This window comes from Lichenostomus cassidix, chromosome 2 (assembly GCF_008360975.1).
Source record: "Lichenostomus cassidix isolate B80296 chromosome 2, HeHo_3.0, whole genome shotgun sequence".
Classification (NCBI taxonomy): Eukaryota; Metazoa; Chordata; class Aves; order Passeriformes; family Meliphagidae; genus Lichenostomus; species Lichenostomus cassidix.
Genome location: NC_139482.1, coordinates 120,058,382 through 120,080,970, shown reverse-complemented (window position 1 = coordinate 120,080,970; position 22,589 = coordinate 120,058,382). Strand labels below are relative to the sequence as shown.

The 22,589-nt window shown below is 39.4% G+C and overlaps 1 protein-coding gene across 5 annotated transcripts in view; it reads left to right on the top strand.

The window, feature by feature from the left end:
* The window catches only part of STAU2 (staufen double-stranded RNA binding protein 2), a 171,245-nt gene that overhangs the window by 135,806 nt on the left and 12,850 nt on the right, over positions 1–22,589 (top strand). The gene's annotated exons all lie outside the window — the stretch shown is intronic.

Below are 22,589 nucleotides of genomic sequence, written 5' to 3'. Positions count from 1 at the left end.
AGTCAGTTTGTTTGAGTGTCTCAACAACTAACTAGTCCCAGAAAGAATCAGCGGTATCCCACAAAGTGCTGATCTTCAGCATTTTTAGTGCTTTGCAGAATTGATTTCTCAGTCCCAAGGCAATTGTCCATATCATGCAAGTGCTGCATACTGTTATAGTCAGAAGCCTCCGTTTGAGACTAATCCAAGAAAAAAAATGCCAGTGTATTATTTCCAAGTTCTTTTTGTGAAATATTTGGCTTCAATGCATAGCTGATTTTCAAAAGGCTCTTTGAAAGTCTCTCTTTTGAAAAATACATATTTTTTTATGTGCATAGTTCATTTTTAAACCAAATCTAGCTAAAAATTGCCACATAAGCTGTTTTTCAATACAGGGCCAATAGCCATATTTTTGTGTCTCCACAGGAGGAATACATTTATATTTTTAAAATATAAGCATTTGAGTAGCCATATAAAATAAGCAGCATGAAGGTGCCATATTGAATTTATTAAGATTTCTCTCTCATATGTAATCCCAAGTATCTGGATCCTTATAATTTTATTGGCAGAGGGAACGAGTACATGGCTTGACAGATCAGCTGGGCTATGAATAGCTAAACATTAACACACAAACCTTGTGTTTTGGTTTGGGTTTCTGCCTTCAGTGTAGGTTAAGAAGCCCTCCTGATGATACCATCTCCAGACAATATTTAGCAGACATGTTTTGCCTATCCTGTTATCACTCCACCAAAGCCAGGAGATGGAGTATCCTTTGATCCCTGGTCCCTTTGGCTGTTCACTGCTCAGTTTTCTTGCTGCTCTTTGTTCACTAGGGCATAACTTCAAGCTCAGTAACACAACACACTTGCTGGACTGTGGAGCTGCCAGACCCTAGGAAGCTGTGATTCCTGTGGCTGTTGCTGTCCTTAGGATCACTGGGCTCAAAGAAAACCAAAAGCAAGGAACAGGTCACTGATTCAGTCTTTTTCTCCTTTGATATAAGTAATTATTAGGAAGCAAACCTCAACTTTCACTTCATAACCAGAAATTAGTACCATTTTTGTTTGACATAGTGACATCTTAAGTTGTTAAAGGGAGCCCTTGGTGGCTCTCAGGGATTAATAGGGGGAAATATTTCAGTTGCAGGTCAGCTGCAGGGATCTGTCCTGGGGCATGTGTGATTGACAGCTGTTCCAACGTGATGTCTGCAGGAGGCCCTGTGAAGGAAGCTGCAGGTTTGGCTCTGGGTAGGCAGGTGTCAGCACTGCAGTCCCACGCTGCCATAATTAGTAATCTCTGCCGGCAGTGCCATCACGGCTGCAGGGACCGCGTGGAAAGCCAGGCTCAGGGTGAGACCTGGGGGCTTTCTGCTGCTGGGGCAGTGCTTGCACGGGGAAACAGCGTGAAATCTGCACCTCTGAAAGCTCTCTCCTGGGATGAGGTTGCTCAAGTGAAGCAGGAGCCTGCCTTGAACTGCTTTGTGCAAGCGATTCTCTTTAAGCCTGAGCATTACAGCGTGGGGCAGCTCTGGAGAAAGTGAATGCCAAAGGGAAAGCTTTAATGCCCTTTCCTATTTCTGTCCCAGATTCCTTCCCACAAACCTGCATTTCACCAGCCTTTTTCCCTTACTGCTTCAGCTCCTTGCTACACTTTCCCATGCAAGCTTTTTTTCCTTGTAAATGATGTGAAGCAAATACCTAATGTTATCTTTAGTGCTGACACAAGAAAATTAGAGGAGGTATATTACAGTCCTGTTCAGTATTCTTTCCAGAGAAAACTGCTGGTTAGGTCAATTTACTTGGCACTGCACACTGCTTTAATCTTAACTGGAGGCCTGCTATAGATGTACAGCAGCTGGGTCTAATGTCTTCATGCATGGTTGCAAGCAAGTCACTTAATTTCTGTTTGTTGAGAGGTAGGAATCAAGCAAATTTTTCTCTGTTGAATGGAAACATTGTGGGGCTGGTAACAGGTGAATAAGCAATACTGGATAAGAAAACAACCTGGAATTAGTGTCTGAACTTTGAAGGGCTGGATTCCATAGCAGAGAATTCAGAGTTTCATCTCATTTATAGTGGCCGTAGTTTATCCCCAAACTTTCATTTTGAAGAATTTAAAGGAAAACTGGCTTGACAGACGTTGTCTGTGAGAAAACATGTTGCCAGTGAAGAAGCACTTAGTTTAAAGTCTGCTTGCTGCTAACTGGGGTGGTTTGTTTATTGCTAAACCTATATTCAGGGTACAAAAGCTAAATAAATTGCTCCCTTGTCATGCTGAGGTCTGCTTGAGCTCATGATGATCTCTTGGGTTATATTCATCAAGCCTGGTGACAAATGTCCGTAGAGGTAGCCATGGCTGTGCAGGCTGTCACCCATGGCCCAAGTTCCTGCCACATTCTGTGAAGTCCTCAAAGATTGGAGCTAAATTCATGTATCTTTTGACAGGGATTTAGTGTTATAACCAGTCAAAGAGTTAACTACTTAAAAACAGGTGCTAATAAAAATGCCCTATGTTCTGATTAAATGAAAGACGTATGAGCTATGGGCCTGTAGCTTATTGTATGACCAGTTAGGCTTCTGTCATACTAACTAATGGTAGCCTAATTCCAAATACACCTTAAAATTACCTAAAACTGTTCATATATTTATAAAATATAACTTTAGGTAAAAACGACAACAAATCTAAAGAGCAGAAAATGAAATCCAGGGGTTTCTTGTCACAGATGACATTGTGCTGTGGGCAAGGAGAGAGAAGGAGAAATAATCTTCTCAATTTGTTCTAATTCTACTTTGTTGTTCTTGTTCCTGTGTCTATATTCATAGAATCATAACATTTTAGGGGTTGAAAGGGACCTTAAATATCATCTAGTTCTATACCCCCTGCCATGGGGAGGGACACCTTCTACTAGATCCAGGTATTCAGAGCAGAAGATAATACTTCCAAGCACCATAATTTTTTATAACCAGGCCTTCTTCATCTGTACATGCTAGCTTTCATTTAGTGCATAGGCATTTATAAGAAGTGGGAAATCTCAGGCTAAATGGGATGCCAAATAACCCCTTCTTACTCCATAGTTGGCATTACTACCAAAGTCTCCATATTGTCAAATCACCAGCTGAGAGAACCTGCATTTCAGAAACATTTTACCAAAGAATCAATAAAAGGCTATTAAAAATTACAACCTGCGTGGGATAGAGAATTAGCAGAATTAATCATGTAGTTTCCATGTAATTTCCATGTATCTCTGCTTTCAGTTGAAAAAACAGCTAAGATGCAAACATTAGTGTGATATTTCCTCTCAAGCTTGGCTCCTTAAAGCACTTTCCTGTAAAGTTCTATGTTTACCTAAGCCCCTAGGGGAAAAGCCACCTTCCCCTCCCCTACCCCTAGTGGAGCTAATGAGCCATGCCTATTATCCTTCCAAAACTCTTGTTTCAGCAGAAATTAATCCACTTTCTTTGCCCGATTTTAATACGTGCCACCACGTTAAGCCAGGAAAATGAACCTTCTTGCCCTTTTATGCTCACTGGAGACTGACAGATAGGTAGTACTTCTTTGTGGTTTTGTTAGTCATGTAGTTTGACACGAAAGCTAAACCAGCTTAATTGCTCACTGCTACCAAAAGAGGCAGTCTCATCCTTTTCCTGCCATCTTGCTCCCAACTGCATGACTGCCCTGCCTCCTTTGCATGGCACTTGTCCCCAAGGTGACTTGGTTTAGAGGTCTAGACTTAGAAAAAAATATGAACCCTATAAAAATATGTTAATAGAATTACAGCTCCTCTTGGGGATCAATCAGGTGCCCTTGGTGGTGGAAGTCTGGGGCAGCAACACCTTCATGGCCTGAGAGGGGAGCGGTTGGACAGTCAATACGAGCAGTGACACGGTGTTAGGTTAGCTTAGCTGTCTTCCCAAACTAGTCTTGGTATTCTGTAGAGGGTAGCATAATTGCACTATTCCACAATAAACCCGTGGTTCCTGGTGTGAGTCAGCCTGTATAACTGAATTAACTTTCCCAGTGAATCATGTTTCTAATGTAGTCCATCGGGCATGGTTGCGCAGACCATCTGTTAGTGGTGAAACAGGGGTGTACGCCTGACACACCACCCCTTCTCTTGGTCAACTCTTCAGGCCTGTGGGAAGAATGAGATGGGGAAACTGACCAGTATTGCACATAATTTAATTTTTGCTGTCAAATTATTTGTAGGCTGGTCATTGATATGTCGTGAAAGACAGTAGTAGCAGCACAATTAATGGGGCAACACAAGGGCTGGAATGGTGATGGAGGAGTGGAGAGAGAAGGAGCAAGGAACTGCTTAAGCAGATATTGGCATCAAAAGAAATATCACTATAATCATGGCTGTGGTAAGGGTTTAGCAAAGGTTTTTCTTTATCTAAAGTGTAAGGAACATTCACATTTGAAGCAGAAACTCTGAGTTTAGCCATATTGTCAACATGCCACACTGTGGATTGTTGTGACAATCTCAAAGATTAGCAGGGTAAGGAAACTTGCTTCTTGTCAGTCAAAGCGGGTGCAACTCTGAGGCCTGAATATAGGGGAAGATAAAGCAGCTGTCTGGCCAAAACTGGCAGTAAGTTAGTTTTAGAAGGACTTTCTAGGATTAGATAGCATATTCAGTCAGCACTTGCGGGTCACACAAGATGAATGGGGAAGAAAGGGACTGAGAGCAGCAGCAGCATTTTGCAGATGTCACATCACCAGTCTGGGAACATACACAGCTCTGAAACTTCTCAGCTGGAGAAAACAGCCTGGATAGATAACAGGACAAATCTGAACCTGCAAAAAATTGGATTTGTATACATAAACCTACATTAGCATTAGGAGTTACTCTGGCATCAGTCTAACTACAGCTCCATGTTTGCTGATATCTTTCAATAAATGCTACTGCATGAAGATCTGCAGACCCAATGCACTCTGAGATTCTCAGCAGGGGGTTACTGAAGCAAAAGGAGAATGATAGAAGAATCAATCCCACAGTACAACAGTGATCTTCCACAAACAGCTTTGAAGCATTTGAATGTGTAATATTTTGTGGTTGCATGTAAAGTTCTCTGATGTCTTTCGGAGAAATTTAAAATCTTGCCATATGCTTCAACCTTCTTTTTTTTGTGTCCGTGGGTTATGTGCAAATCTTTAGGGTGACTGCTAGAACAGTTGTGAGCATATTGGATGCCTGCATGATTCAGGGAGCAATTTGAAATGTGCTCAGCATCCCACGCTGACTATAGCCCATTGAACTGGAGAGCTCTCAACACCTTGCCACAGCAGGCTCTTAACAAGTGGACTGCATTATGTTAACTTCCTTGGAAGGAAATCAAGTACTGCTCCCTTGAAATCATCTGTGCCTTTCTGCCCAAATTTTAGGGGCTGACAAACTTTCTCTCAAGTAATTCTTTAGTGCTACTTTGCTCCACAGTGTGTGAAGGAGGAAGTTTGTCACAGAAAGTGTCCTGAGGGCCAGACGCATAGGGCATGTCACTGCCACCTCAGGTTCTTAAGAGGAGGCTAAAAACAGTTTGTGTCAATGCTCCCCATTAGCTGCCCTAATTTTCAGATAGAAATGTGACTGTCACTTTGACTTAATTGCATCGTTTCCTAACAATGCAATGTTGTTCAGGTTTTGTTGTCTTGCCTGTACCATGTGTAAAGTCTTTATAACAAGACCTAAAATATTGGCTTGTTTGTAAATGAAGACTGGTATTTCACATTCATCCTATTTCTTATGGCCTTTCAAAACAGAGGCAGAGCAACCTATATACAATTTTGTGGTGCTCCTTTAATGAAACACCCCTTTCATTTAATGCTAATTGTGAATAATTTTTTTAGTCAGTACATGATCACCTGAAGTATTTTTCATGTGTGTGTACTGAGTGTAGCCACATGCTACATAGCATGTTACAAACTTGGAGTATTTCATGTGTGTAAATATCTTTTATTACTGAAAGTTTACTTTATGTACTGTAAGCCCTGATCTTTATTTTAGGACTTTGTTTTACTTCTAGCTGTCTCAGTTACTAAATTTGAGGCATACAGCTCCAATTCGCAGCTCAGTCACCTTCTATTTAAAAAATATGTTTCACTTGTTTCCCCTGAAAAATTCTGAATTTCTAATTATGAAAGGGAGCTGTTTATCGTTGTTTGAGGTGTTTGTTTGACAAGCAGTCATGCAGAAATAGTGCAATGTGTAGGCTTCCAGTATAAATAGAAGCAATCATGATCCAAACTGCAGATAAGTAATTGGAATAATAAGTAGAAATAAAGACGCTTTGTCAGTTTGCATTCCTTTTTCTGAAGCAGCTATGGGCAAGTGTAGAAACTGATCCTTATCTTTAGTTTTCCTCTCAAAATAAGGATAAAATTGGATTTAAGAATAAGATCTTACAATATGAATTTTGGTTTATGGAGGATGTATTCTAGACTGTCAAAAATAGTATGCCTAAGGCAAATTTGCTTCTAAAGAGAAGAATGCAATAAAGCTTAGGGTTATTCTGAAACTGAACTGCAATATATTATGAAATAGCTTGGTTCAGTAATTCCTGGATTGTTGTATTCAGATTTTCAGCCACTATGATTCTTTGCTGATTAAAAAAAATCCCCTGATAAATGCCAAGGACTAGTGAAATTAAGGGTCTAACTTCTTCTTCTGTCTGAACTTTCAAATCAAGAAGTAGATAATAATTTGCACTTTTCAAAAACAGCATAATGACCTGAAGCTCTTTAATGTATTTTAAAGAGGTGATTGAGAGTAATGACACTGAAAGTAGCCTCAGTGAAAAGTGACCATCATGCCTATGTAAGAGACAATATCTGACTAAAAAAGCTCTCAAAAATTGGTCCCTTTTCAGATGTTTTTCACTCTCTGAGGTAGGATCTAGAGGATGAAGTCAAAGGACTTCACATGGTGTATGGTCTGTGCAGTGTCTAGCATGACTTAATCAGCCTCAATGCTGCTCTAAATTATAGCAGAACAAAATAGTCTTCTGATTCTTCATTGTATAATCTACTGAACATGAAAGTCTCTTTTGATTATTCTTTGCTACAGGTTTGTAAATATTCTGGAACTAAAGAATAAGCAGATGCAACCCATTTTTTCTTGTACTGACAGTTCTTGTTGTAGACTAGTTGTACAAATAACTCCAGGACATCTGACAGCTTATTCATATGAAATGTGTTGGCAAAATTTGTCATGAATTGATTCCATTTCTTGAAGCTTCTTTTTGGTTCTCACTTTTTTTTTTTCTTCTCTGTGGGAGTATTTCTATTTTTTCAATCATTTTGGAATTTGGAAGTTTATTCATATCTCCTTAAGTGTATAATAGTTCAAGGAACACATAATCCCTTTCAGGCAGCAGCTTTTATAGCATGTGGTGGGTGCCTCTGAATCAGCATCAAATGTTGGCATCTCCACTTCCTCCTTCATCAGAAGTAGTGAAGTTTCATCAGAGCTAGAGAGAAAAAATTATTTCAAGAGAACATAAAGAAGTGGAGTTCCTTTCCTCGGGGTCGGGGGGGGGAAGGAAAACCAGAGCTAATATTAAATCAAAGAACACAAATCCACCTTTCAAAATCATCCTTTGTACTTCCTTCAAACTTAACACATTAGAAATTAGAAATTTTTCACTGGGGATGGACACTGGCGATAAATAATAATGAGAATTGAATATAATTTTTCATAAGCCAGAGCTCCTTTCCCTGAATATTTGTAATGTGATTTGATGTTTCTTTCAAGTATGGAAGCCTTGGATTCAGGCTATCCTGTTTCTGGCAGGTCTAGGAAAGAATAATGGAGTTCTTAATATGTATGGTCATATTAATAAAATGTCCACCAGCCTACTTTCTCCATCTTTCTGATGCATTTGATACAACTACTGGCAAAAATATTTGAGTTCACTATTTAGAAAATCACATTTGAGCTCCTGAGGCTGGTACACACTCTGTCCCTCAGCCTCCTACAGGGACAAGAAGCAGGCACCTGGCAGTTTTCCTTCCTGCCTTCTTTCCACCCTGACTTTCCCAGATATGATCCATGTAGGTGGGCCAGGGGAGCCATGGCAGCAAGGCAGTGGGAACCTGTTTCTGTGGCATTTGGCACATGCTCCCCAGGAGCTGCTCCTGTGCAGACCCAGGGAGGAGTCACCCGGGTGAGTGAAGTATGCTGGGTCTGCTCCTGAGGAGGGCTGAGAGTCTGTGGTCATTCTGCCTGATGTTCACATCTCAAATAATTCCACTGTATCCAAATCTTCCTCCTCCAAACTTCAAATCCCATTGTTCAACAATCTGAACTCGGTAAGAAATAATTCAAGAAAACGCTTCAGGCAATGGAATGTAAAAAGGTTTCTGCTTGTAATGGGATCCCAGTATTACTTAAATTCATGGATAATCTGGTCCTTTTTTCTTTTTAAACTGGATATTTATAAGATAGAAAATCCACAGTGCTTCAGCTTTCAGGAGCTTAGTGGGAAGAGCCCATTATCCTATAGGTAGGTATTACCCTCATCTCTCTTGCCAACCTCCCTGGTTGAAATAACAGCCTGAGAACAGGTCACTTTATATAAAATAATAACTGTGAGGGATTCATGGCTTTGCTCTTCCCAGATTATGAGCCCAGACACAAAAGTCTGACCAAAGCAATGGAGCCTTTACAAAACCTTTCCAGAGGAAGGGCTGGATGTCTAAGCTGTTTTCCCATCCCATCTCAGAGAAAGATTTTTGTGAGATCATATATCAACAAATAAACTTTTAGCTAAGCCATGGGAACAAAACCAAGTTGTTTTGGCCAGTAATAACATCACAGTTGAGTGAGGATGATGCAGAAACCTGAATTTTCAGATCTTAATTTTGTCTCATATTTCTAGTACTCTTTGAAATTAACAGATGATATTCTAGCTTATTTTTACTTTTACTTTATTTAACATTTAAATTTTTCATCAAAGACACATCATTTCTCAATGTTGAAATCAATATTTTGTGATAACTTAATTCCATTTCTGGATGCAGCAGACCTAGATTCCTTTCTATGCTAAATGGAAACAGAGTGCAGGGTATTTAATATCCTGTCATTGAGACAATGCAGGCTGCTACTATACAGGGAGCAGTATATAAGTATATGAGTTTTGAAAATTAAAATGAGCTGGTAAGCTAATAAAAGAGTAAGATACAAGTATAGTAATTGTTTTTACATCTAAGCGAGGCCACTCTAAATAATTATAAGCAATTTGAATGTTTTGAACAACCTCTTTAAGGGTAAACTGTGTAACCAACTCTTCATAACATTAATACCTTGAAATAATTGATTTTCAAATACTGAAGCAGGCAAAGCATGAAGCTTAAGACTGCAAGGCAATAAAGACAAATCAGATTTGTGTAAAAATCTATATTAAAAAAAGGTAGTACCAGTTCAGGGAAGCACAGATCGTGTTAAAAAACAGCCCTTGTCTTGTGTGGAAAGATCTCTATCATTTATTATAGGTCTAGCTTTCATTTTCATAAAGAAACAGTATTGCTTGAGGAGGTGGGCATGCACAGCTTTGTTATAACAATCTACAGTCTCAGGCTGCTGAATTCAGGATATAAAGCTGTTTTCAACTTTATACCCAAATAAAGTAAACACCTACTTGGGCTAGAGCAGAGCTGTAAACAGCCTGACCACTTGCTTTCATAATCTGAATTCAGCACCTGTTATTGCTCTGCTGTTGTCCAGTAGTATGCTGGGTCTGGCTGGGATGGAGTGAATTTTCTTCATAGCATCCTGTATGAGGCTACAGGTATGATTAGTGACAAAACCAGTGCTGGTAATATGCCACTATTTAGCCACTGCTCAATGGTGCTTGCATAGAGTCAAGGCCTTTTCTGTTTCACACTCTGCAAGCAGTTTGGAGAGGGCAAGACTTTGGGAGGGACACAGCTGGGACAGCTGACCCTGGCTGGCCAAGGAGATATTCCATGCTGTGTAACATTATGCTCATTAGTAGAGCAGGGGGAGAGTCCTTCCAAGATAACCATCATTTGGAAAGTGGCTGAGCATCAGTCTGCTGGCGTGAGGTGGTGAGTGATTGCCTTTGCATCATATGGTTCTACCTCCTTTTTCTTCACTTATTAAATGTTCTTTATCAACCCATTAGTTTTTTTCACTTTTGCTGCTCCAGTTCTCTCCCCCATCCCACTGTGGGGAGAGAGTGAGAAGCTGGATGAGGCTTAGATACCAGCCAGATTAAAAGCACCACTAATATTGGAAGCTTTCAAATATTTCAGTTCAGCAGAATATGGTGTTCTGGACTAACAAGGTGTATAGTACTGAAAGCTCCCAGCTTCAACTCTGATATTGCTGTCAATATTCAACTTTATTCTCACAGTATAACAAAGGTGTGGGCTAAGTATTCCTTCCTTTTTCTTTTCTTGTTTTTTAACTCTGTTGACAATGGCACATATTTCAAGACTTTGATCTCATATGTATTTCTTAAGACTAATCTGCCAAGGAAGTGTGAGAAGACCATGGATTTTGAGCATGCCATATACTAGGATCAAAAAGGAGGGTCCATGTACCTAATGTACACAGAAATTGGATAGCTTGGCCTTCAGTGTCTGTATATAAATGTCTTCATTTCAATCTTATCATTACATTACACAAAAACTGGAGACTAGGGCAGAAAATGTGATCTGGCATTTTATTATACATACAGCATTTCCTAAGTTACCTTGAGAAATCTCTTCTAGTACACAATAGACTGTATTGCTCTTTCTCTACACTGTACAGAAATAACAACTTCAACATCATAGGCAGTATGTTCATCAGTGGTCTGGAAGTAAGCATAAAATCATTTCTTGGTAATGTTTGCCCATAGCACGAAGGCCAGCGTGAAGCACAAAGGCCAGCAGAGCTTTAAAGGGTGTTAAGTTGTAGAATAAAATGCAGTAAGCCTTGCTGACACCACAAAGTGCATCCTGACTCAGCTAACTGCACACTTATTCCCAAGGAACAAGGGATGAAAGCCATACTGTCAGCATGGAGAATTTTGGCCCCAAAGTAACTGATCAGAGGTCATGTGAGATGGGCAACTGAGTAAGAACTCCCATCACAGTACTTGAACATGAATGTAACAAGTAATAGTAATTAGGATTTACAAGTCATATCCTTGTATATGGCATTGGTCAAGCTGATGCTGGAAGAATTCATCTAGTCCTGGTGTCAGCATTTTTAAAGGGATATGGAAACACTGAAGTAAGTTCAGAAAATAGCCACCAAAAAAAGTATTTACTTGAGGAAGTGGGGGAAATGCCTTCTGGTGAGAGACTTGGAAGCTCATTTGGTGTAATGTCTAAAGGAAAAAACTGGGAGCTGACTTGATTCTTTAAGGAAAAATGGTTTAGAAAAAAAATGGTTTGTTCCTAAGGGACTCTTTAATCCAGCTTAGAAGGACATAATTAGAACCACTAGCAAAAATCTAAAGGTACACAAATTCAGATGACAAAGGGTTCTGAACAGAAAAATGCTTACCTGTGAAAGAAGTTTCTAAATGTCCCCAACAGGACAGGATTTCTTTGGTCAACACTCAAGGACAGCAGTATCATAAGAGGATAGACTAGACCAACTCATGTTCCCTCCTGGCTTTATGAATTCATGACTCTACTGTGCTTTATAACTACAGAACAGAACAGAAATCTCACAAACCTGTAGTTTTCATCACTCCACCAAGTAGCACAAGCCAGGAAAATCAATGCATGTTATCAGAGAGAGAGTGTGGAGCTAAACTGAAGGATTAGCTGTACTGGGGTACTGTAGTGCCAGCTCACTTTCATAATGAAGTTTCAGGTGAAATCTGAGGAATTAATTCTACTACCTGAGGGTGCTTCTTTTTGAAATTGATGATCTGGTGTTTTTTCCACTTCCATTTGGGATTTTGAGTAGTGAATTCACTGTGCTTACATGATATTTTAGGTGTCTATCTCCTGCAGTTTCTAGCTATGATAAATTTCTCAAAATAGAGAGGAAGCCCAGCATCCGGCTCTGCTTGATGCAAGCACAATTCAGAAATGCAGTTTTGAAAATGGTTTAAATCAACACAACCAGGCTCATTTTTTAGCTTGTTTGCTGTTGTTTTCTGGGGAGAAAGCAGGACAAGTTGCTTTTTAAATTCTTATATGTAACTGAGGCCCTATTCTTACCTCTCTTGTTCAGTGCTAAATCCCACAGTTCTTGTGACATTCAAGAACAGACTTCCAAGAAACAAACACTGTTGTTCACTCTGGAGTTCTTTATCCATCCAACAAGTTACACTGCAGTGTTACTACTTTTTCAGCATTGGGTGTTTTTCCTTTTTTTAGTAAAAAAAGTGATTAATACTTTCCTGTGGATACTTACCACAGCATATATTTCCTTCCACAATATTTTTCTATTGGTAGAGTGAGCCTATTTTTCCATGTTTTATGACTCTATGAAAGTTTGAAAACTACAGAGAAAAAGTTAAAGAAGAGCTCTCAAAAAAGTTTGGTGACTTAACTTGGGCTCCAAGGCTGTGGGTTCAAAGCCCATCTTGGAGCTTAAAGTGGCAGACAGCAACACTTAGTTTAAATTCTCCCTGTTGGATACATCATTCAAGTGAAAACACAGACACAGTCTGTTTTTTTATCTGATGGAGGAGTTCTCCCTTTCTAAAAGTCTCCTTGTTCTCTACAAAGGGATATATTATTTTCTACTGCAATCTTAAAGATGTGGATTTAAGGTAGGGAATTTTTTTGTATCATAGGGGAATTTGTCCTTAAGCCACAGAACGGTGTGGCCTGCATGAAGCCTGCCCCAGTGCAGACCTTACTTTTCTTGCCCCCTTAATAATCAGAATCCATTAGCAGGGCTTAGCATATCCAGATTGGTCTTGCTCAAGTTAGTTGTTATATCTGTCCAGTTCCATTAGTACAAAACAGGGTTCTGCAGAGTACAAGGTATCCTGACTCTCCCCTGCCCCAATTCTGCATTTTTATTTCACGTACACTAAAGAACCCCACAGGCTGATTTTAAGACATCTCTGGCAGCTCTGCAGAAATGAGCAGAATTTTTCACCACATGGACAGGTAATATAATTCCATATTTTACAACTACTGTGATTTACACCTACTATGATTTATAACTACTGTGCTGGAGTTATAATACTCAAAGCTTCCTCATAAACTGTAGTCACTAAAGCATCTTGCATACCTTTCAGATGCCTACAATGCTTCTAAGTTGGGTTAATTTTATGAGTTTTACTGTAGTGGAAGTACAGAGAAAAGCATTTCCAAAGGCTCATTCCTCCCATCTACTTATTTAGGAGAGGATAAATCATGCTCTAGAGATATCTGTCTCCTTCTGCACACAGCAGACAATGAACTTTGACAACGTGCTTGGTGAATTCAGGGTTAAGTGAGCATGGGTCCATCCATCAATTACCAGCCTGCCATTTCTTATCCAACCAACAGTTTATTGGGGTTTTTATTAAAATGAAAGATACTACTGTATATGAAACAGTTAGCCTTATAAATACGGATGGTTCAAGGTTTTGCAAGAGCATTGGCAGTAGTGACACATTCTGGCATTTGCAGCCATTTTGCAAAAACTATTTGTAGGAGAAAACAGCTCTGCAGATTGATCAGATACATCTAGACCTGGGTAAGTGGTATATTGTGCAAGGATCTTGCAGGATCAGTTTTAGGAGAGGAGTTGTTCTGAGCAGTCCAGTACCCTGTAGTTATTCCTCTCCAATGAAAATCAGAGTTTTGTTAGTTTGAGGCTGGGCACAGAAATCTAGCCATATTTACCTCTATGGGAACATGTATTTCACTGGTAAAGGAGACAGTCATGAGGATGGCCTGAAACGAAAGGAAAAATTGTTTCAAAGTGGAGGGACAATTTAAATTCTTTAAGCTCTGCTTGTATTAGCTACTTCTTGGCTTCTAGTGTATGAAAGCTTCTTGGCATGTGCCCTGCCTGGGGTCGAGTAGGACGTGGGAGAGATTGTGCTTGGATGTCTGGAGTACTACCACTTGGGGGGGAAAATGTGTAGCATTCCAACAGATATAATTAATGACAAGTGTTGTTGTCTTTCTCCTGTGCCATCCACCCAATGGCTGCCTGGTGTTGACCCCTTGCTGTCCCGCTGACCTCGCCAAAGTTTATTTTAAAAAGGCATCCTTGCTTTCCCAAACTTTTCAGCTAGGCTTCCCTTGGGCTTCTTGTTCAGTACATGCCCACAGACTATGCCTGTGTCTACTGCTCAGTGATCAGACACAAGTGTTTCCATTAGAGGGATGATTAATGGAAACTTCCTTGGGAATGGGAAAGGGAGAAGTGGGTAATACAAGTCAAGAAACGTGTTAAAGCTGAACAAAGGAACTTTGTTTCTTTGTTTCAAAAATAACTTATTTTTCAAGTGTGCTGTAAATTGTCCTTACTGGCTTGCGTCCTGCCCACATCAGTAAAGTGCTGCAGTTGTTTCCACAGGGGTGGGCTTGAGAGAACTTTGTGCTTTTAATCCACTTTATAGTGAGTGACCACATCAAATAATTCCATTGGCTGAACTGGCTTCTTTGTTGGAAGATTTAGTAGATATGAGGTTTAATGCTACATAGTGCAGGTGCATGGAATTTTCTACATCTAAATGCAAAGTAATAAAACAATGACTGTAGAGGATAGAGGAATCCAAACTGGCTATTATGAGAGTGCAGCTGTCAAGTTACTCCTTGCTGGTAGCATTCTCCAAACAGAAAACTGCATGACCAAGTCCTTCATTTGCATTATGAGGATCACAGATTCTGTCTGATCTCAAGCCTCCCCTCACTCTCTACTTACCTATTTCCAGTTACAGGATGTTAGAGGCAAAAACCTGCTTCTTCCATTCCCTTTAGGCACCATGTTTAGCTCTTTGAATATCCAGGGATAGGATCCACCCTGTCAGCCAAAGCAATCTGCAGATTGAAGCAGTGCAGCAGTGAAATGGGCATGATTTTTCACTGCTGAGTGAACTGGTAAAAAACATTAATTAGGGACAGAGTGACTAATAAACTTGGGAAGAGACTAGAAGCTCTGTCCTGCTGCTTCCCAGGGAAAGCAGAGGGCTGGAGTTTCTAGCAGTACCAGGTAGGACCTTCCACAATGCTTTAAAAGGAAGAAGTTTTGCTGTTTTCCAGAAGAAATCAGAGCTTTTTTTGCTTGTTCTTTTTAGTCTAACAGTGTATTAAGAGCTCTGAAGAGACCACAATAGAAAATGCTACCTTCCCACAAAGCAAACAGCCTGGGTAGCAACTCTGCCTTCCAAACATTGCTGTTCATCAGAAACAAGCAACTCTGACTACTTGGTAATTTGTTATTTGGCATGTGCACATCATATTCTCTGTGGAGTCAATATTTCAAGGATAAATCTTGATCCTGTTGCCAAATCAGAAAAACTGGGCAGTTGCACTGTAGTGCAGCAGGGAAACTGATGCAGGGGCTAGAACTGCTGTTTTCCAGGTCTGAAGCTCCTTTGCCATCTGTACAGCAGCAAATAAATTTCATTCCATGTTTACCCCATCAGGCACGATGTGCCTGTGCTGGCTGGGACCTCCACGTTCCTGTGCAAAGGGAAGGCCTGCCCCTCCCCTACATAGCAAAGGCATTCTGCTTTTGTGACATCTGGGCCACTGCAGCTGTTATAAGGAGGGGTTTGCTCTTTTTAGAAATTATTAGCCAAGTAAGCATGTTGTTTATTAAAATATGCAGTGTATGTCTTAAACTTGTAACAGTGATATAGAAAATATCAGCAAATTATTCAGAAATTCACTGAAGACTTCTTGCTCCTGCTCAGTGAAGGGTGAAGGTTATATTTGATTGAACATGTAACTTTAAAAATACATTTTTCCCTTTTGTATTTTGTCTTTATAATGCTTAATAATTTATATTTAGTTGTAAACATTGTATGTTAAAATTGTATATGGAAAATCATATAAAAATATTAGAGGAAATTATCTGACTTCAGCTCTTTATATATGATGAACTTTGTTAAAATCACTGCAGTAGTTAAAACATGAGAGAGCTAGTGACCATGAAGAACAGATAGAATAGTTTTTCTTATGTTTCTCCAAAAACACCGTTCATGTACAAGTGTGTTGATAACTCAATGTGCAGGTGCTGGTAACACTGATACCAGTAGCACAGCTTTTAGACAGGCATGATATTGTAAATAAGACCTGAAAAATATTGAAGGTTAGCAATATAGCAATATAAGAAGCATATATGGCTATTCGAAAGAACAAAATTTGTGCAAATTCTGCAGAAGATACTTTCTTAAGAATGAGAATTTATTCATTGTAGTGGAAAATATTTTGCCACCTTCTTAATGAAGTGTCCTTTCACAGTCTGTTAAGTATAATAGTTATTGGATTTTTTTCTCCAAGATTGTAGACTTTTTGTCAGCTACCATTTTTCATTTCTTCTCTTTATATAGAGATTTTTTTGCAGTATTTGAATGATTGATATTCACTGTATTGCTAATTGTTGCACTCTTACTGGAGAAGACTAACAAGCTTTGTCAGTTCATTACTGCTTCTTTTGTTTTCTATTGCATGATTAATGCCCATTGTTGATACCAAGTTACAGTTCAGTCAATTGTGGCTTGAAAAGAAGAATGAAATTAATGTTAGGGAAATATAAATTATTAACCAGTTTGCAGGGGTGGCTGTTTCTAATGAAGTGAGTTTCTTTACTAAATACATTTGAATATCAAATTCCTCTATGGCATAGCTAGAAAGAAAGGAATGCCACAGCATTTTACAAGCAAATAAAATTGTATCAGCAACTCCTTAGTTCAGTAAAACATTTTTTTAGCCTTGTGGAATCTTAAATTGAGTAGAAACAAGACAAAAAATTGATAGGTCTTAGACCCCACCTCCAGGGCAACTGGGTTAGTCCAGTGCTTTAGCATCCTCAGTGCTGTGTGTCTTGAATCTCATGAAGCCTCACCTAAGAGGTGCACAGAGGTTTACACTTTCAAGGCCACATCTACAGACAGAGACCTGGACCCTTTCACATCTCTTCTAGACAAACACATGGTTTTTCAAGTCTAGAGCAGTTTGCTTCCAGATGATAGGCAAGGAGTAAAACTACAGCTCTGAAGTAGAAATATGGTCCATAGAAACACTGTATTTTACTGATAGAACTGAACGGTTTTCAGCATTGGATCTTCCCTTTTTGTGAGTAGTCCATAGGAAAAAAAATATGCTGTTTTGCATATGTATTTCTAAAAATGAGGGTGAATGTATCTACATAACAAATAAGGAGGGCAAAATGGGTTTCGTGGAGGAGCAGGTGGAAATACAAAAAGCAGTGGGGTCCATTAAGAAGCATTTTGCTTTATGGTTGGTCCCAGGCTCACTTTTTTATGGCTGGATGTGTTTTGCAGTGTAGTGAAAATACCCAAGAGAGTGTGTCTCTTGTATCCTCAGTGTAGGGATTAAGTTCTTTCTCTAAATTTTAAAAAAGTTTTCCTCATTTGCAAGGAAAATGGTTAGGTAAGTATGAAAGTATTCCTTATTGATGTCACTTCCAGGGACTTGCTTTATTTTTTGTTAGAACCACTGTAGTACTATCCTTTGCAGACTGACATTGGTTTACATCACAGTTTGGATGATCTTCTCCAGTTGTATAATCACAGACCAGCATGGGGAGTCTGTGGGTGGTTTTAAGAGATTTTCTAAGTTTCTTTGTTTCCTGAGTTTGGTGTCCAAACATTATATGATTTGTTTATACTGATTTCATTGTGAAGGAAAGAATAAGTCTGATCTCCTCTTTATTGTAACTTGATAGCATGACAGTTATCTCAAGCATGGTTTCAGTTAGGTCTTATTCGTGCTTGAGGGATATTACTGCTTAATGTGCATAACATTATGCTGGTATTTTCTCTGCTTCTGGTAGTAGCCTTAGAAATCCAGTGTTTCCTTCATTCTCTGATTGTACTGTTTATGTGACAGCTAAAATTATTAAATTCTTAGAGTTAACTGAGACTGGACATAAAGTTTTACTCTCTACTGTCATTTAAGTTACATTAGTATTTCTGCTTTTATTCTGAGTGAGTTGATTTTAAGTAACTTAATTTTATTCTCTGATGGCACAGTAAAATTGCTTGTATCCTGATCCTGGAAACCCTCTCCAAGGGTTTGCATACATGTGCAGGCTTATTGGATCATTTGCATAAAGACAGCTTGAATCGTGAAGGATTATTATTATTTATCTTAATAAAATCTTTTATTAAGATAGAGCTGTATATTCACTAACATGCCTTACACAGAAGAATGTTAAATGAAAGAGCATCCTGAGGGCTTCTTGGCTGTGGTTGAATAGTTGCTAGTGGTTTCCAGGCTTTACACAGTAACACAGACTTGCTCAGGAAACATGAACTCAGACTCTGCTCTTCCCACAGCTTTCAGGTATTAATAACTAAATGTCACAGGAGACTGCCTAAATGCATGTGCAGCTATTTATCTACCTGCCCAGAAAAGCAGAGCCTTCACATAACAAAATCTTAAAATAGTCAGGATTGCACAGAGAAAGGATGAGAAGGAATATTATTGCATGGTACTGGTTAAAGAAGCCCCCAAATGTCGCTGTTGAGCCGCTAGCACAGAAGGAAAACCCGGATTCTCAGCGTGGCATAGAAAAAGGCGCTTTTGTATTTGAATCCAACATATATATAGACTTTTCAGAGGTCACCCAGATTGGTCAGTCAGAAACCTCCTCCTAGGCCTGATTGGCCAGGCCTGAACTGTCCAAATCTTGAGACACTGTAACAACAACATCCAAACTTTATCTTTGTGTATAAAACATGCAAGAATGTTCTCATGGGAAAGACCTGTGCTAGCCACACCCAAAAGCGAAGTACTGGATTGCAGTTCCTGCTTTCATCGCTTCTGAATTTACTGTTAAAGCATCAATTAGATAAAGAACAGAAATTATCTAGGGAGCATGGGGTGATCCTCAGGACAGCTCAGTAACTGCTGAGATCAGTCTGCGGAGTCAGACTCCTCCTTTTCTTTGATCCATGTATGTTGACATTTCTTTTTGCAACTGCTGGATCTTCCCTATCACTGATCCTGAAGGTTAGATTGTGACCTAGGAGGTAGGATATGTAGTTTGTTGACATAAAGCTAAGAAACCTGTATGTCTCATACTCTGGACAGTAGTGCTCACATCCGTGCTCTTGACAAAAAGGGGAGTCTCACCTCCACCCACTTGTCTGGAGATCACCTTCCCAATGGCAACAGCAAGCTCTGCTCAGGCCTGTCAGAAAGCTGAAGAGCCAGCTGTCTTCAGGAGAGGATTGTACATTTGTAAACTCCAGCTGACCAAGCTGCCAGGCCTCTGCCTGTGGTCCTGTGGCTTTGCAGCTGAACTCCAAAGAGCACCAGGAGTTCACCTCTAGGCTTGGACTACTTCACTGCCTGCAGGTAGCTGCACACTCACCATGTAGCTCCACACTCACCACGTAGCTTTCTCAGCTCATTCTTCAGAGAAACTTGTCTCTGGTCTTAATGCTGAGTAAAAAAACTGAGTACTTAACTTTAGACCTTTGATTTTATTCCAGGGATGTGCTATTTAAAGCTTCACTCTTACAGCACCTAATTTGTAAGCACCTGAAGTTTTTATTGAATCTAATCCTGACAGGTGATTTTGTAACTAGCAAGATTTTGCGTTAGCTCTTTTTGACAGCTGTGGTTAATGAATTTTAATAATAGATGCTAGGATGAAATGATAAAATAGCCGTTAGCAGATCTTGCAGATTAAAACCCAGCTGTTTGGTAAAGTTTTTGGACATATATCTATATTTTTGATTGTAACTGTAAATGGAGGAAAAGCAGGTCCATAGATGCAGAGCTCAGTTAATCAGAATAAAGGAGTGTCTAACCTTCATTAGTGAGCTGCCAGTTGGAAAGGTTCCTGAATTTAAGAAGTTCTTGAGGAAATCTGGTTCCCACTGTCTCTCTTGAAGCACTTTTTGAAGCACACAGCACCCAACATATACCATTCTTACCAGAAAAGCACACAGAGTAGCAATCATGGAGATAACTGAAGGCGCCTCTTACTACTCTTTTTATCTTTCTACCTGTGCAGTAGCAGACTGAAATAGGAGTTAATGACTAAAGCAAATCCAGGTGAACAAGGCCAGTTTCTACTTAACACACAAACAGCAACACAAGCTGAATCTGAGGGTAGATTTGGCCTTTCCATTAAAAAGGAGATCTGTAAGCAGTAGAAAATATAAAATAACCTGATACAAAGTGCATCTACCACTTCTCAAAATGCACAGGAAGGTAGCTGCTACTGATTTTAAGTGAAGACTAATCCTTCACCTCAAGAGACATTTGCTAAAGAAATGCTTGAATTTATGTGTAAAATAGCAGCACTGGACTAGGCAGGGGGAAAATATATATTATGAGACTTTTCTGCATTGGTGTCATTTAACTTGATCACTGGAGTGATGAGTCACTGAAGGCAGATTAGTTTTTTATTTCACCTTGAGGAAATACCCCAATACCCTCACAGGATTTTAAGGTAAAAGGAGAAGCAATGAAGTCACATTACAGCTCCTGTATTGCAAAAAGGCAGGTCAAAATATTCTACTTTAAAAAAAAAAAAAAAAAGGCATATAAGCTTGAAAAGGCATAGGAGGGACAGAAACAGTATAGGTTTGGGGTTTTTGCTAGAAAACTAGCAAAAAAAACCTAGCAAAAAAAACTTTGCTAGAAAACTAGCAAAAAAAAAAAAAGGCATATAAGCTTGAAAAGGCATAGGAGGGACAGAAACAGTATAGGTTTGGGTTTTTTGCTAGAAAACCAGGCATTTTTTTTTCCTGCTTGTTGTATAATAAAGGCAAACTTTGGGGCACTTGACAAGTATTCTCATCCCTGAGATAGAGCCCTGAGTCAGAGCATAAGGCTCAGCCTCTCTTCTTCTGTACTAAGGAGTTAGACAATGTACAGCTTTCATTTATCCACCAGATCCAGCAGCATCTTCCCATTTTCCAGACACTACCAGAATTCTCAGACCCAAATGGTAGGTTGGAATTTATACATTTCACCTAAATTTTTAAAAATCTGTAGAAGACCTCTTTAAAAAAATTAACCTTTTCACTTCCCTCCTTCTGTCAGATTATGTGATGCTTTCCATACACTAACTCTCCAAAAAAAGTGGTTTTATTTTGCAATTCATCTCTAGTTCCATGCACTGAGAGCTGGGAATGCTGGACACTACAGGCTGCTAAGGAATGTATAGGAGCTTAACAGCAGGAGCAACAGACCCAGGTTAAAAATTCAGTGACCAGGAACAAATGTGCCTTTTATTTCATCTCCCAGCTAAAATCCTAGATACAGTTTATTGGCTTTAAACTTTTCTCATTTAGTAGAATAATCTAAGCTTAGTGTTTCTTCTTAATCACATCCACTTAAAATGGGACATATATGGCTCTATAAATTAAGCTAGCACAGAAGTATTCTTTGTTTAAAAGACTTGAAAATTGCTTGACAGTTAACTATTAAATGGTATCTAAAATACCTGGAATTTTCCCTGAAGGAGGCTATGCCTCTACGGAAAATGACAAAATCAAATTTAAACCACAAGTGATGGAAATGTACTGCTTGATTATCCCAAAGTCAGGAGCTAAGTGAATGTCTGAAAAATACTGAGCTGAAGTGTTTCTTCAAGGTGATACGGCAGCTCAATCGCAGGGTCATTCTTTTGAGTAAAACAGATTTTTTTATCCCACAAAACACATCAAGAGTATAAGTATTTCCATTCACTTTTAAATAAACCAGAGAACTGTTGAATTTTTTTCATAGAGACAGATCAACAAGTATATGAATGTGGCACACCAAGCAGTCATTAGCCCAGTGGTTATATTTTGCACTTGTATGTGATATTTTGACTGAAGAGTCTATCCTGGACCTATAAAACCTTTTCTCAGAAGTCATACATTCTCATAACATTTTTTTCTTGATTTGGTATTTTTCTGAGGAAGAATTTTGACCAGCTCTCCATTAGACTCCTAGTGGAATGTCAGATCCAGCTGCTCATGTGTCCCCCTGAATGAATAGGTACAAGTCCCCTCTTTAAGAAGCAGCAAGATCTGCAGCATCCTTGTACTACTGATGTACTTTTCTTCTCAAATTTGGGGTCCTGACATAAAAAGGCTGGAATGAAGGATATGGTGTTGCACATACCCAAGTGAAGGCAGGGAGCCAACAAAATGCTGTTGTAATTACAAGTGAACATTCTTGTATCATAAAACTGTAAAGAAAAAGCTATAAATCAGAGCTGGCCTGGTGGTCCCTGGCAGAAAAGCGCAAAAGATTTGAGCTCATTCCCTGAGCTGGCCAAGAGTGGGATCCTCATGGCAGCAGCAGCTCATTCCAAGGGAAGGGCATTCCTCGTGTCTCCTGAGTGATGGCCTTGAAGCAGTGATTTTGGTGGGAGTCAGATCCAGCCTTCAGCCCTGAAGGAGTGATAGTGTGAAAAGTGCTGGCCATTGTGAAAAGTAAAGCAAGCTGTGAACCAGAGGAATTTTTTCTTCAAGAGAGCTAGTGTGTGTATTTAA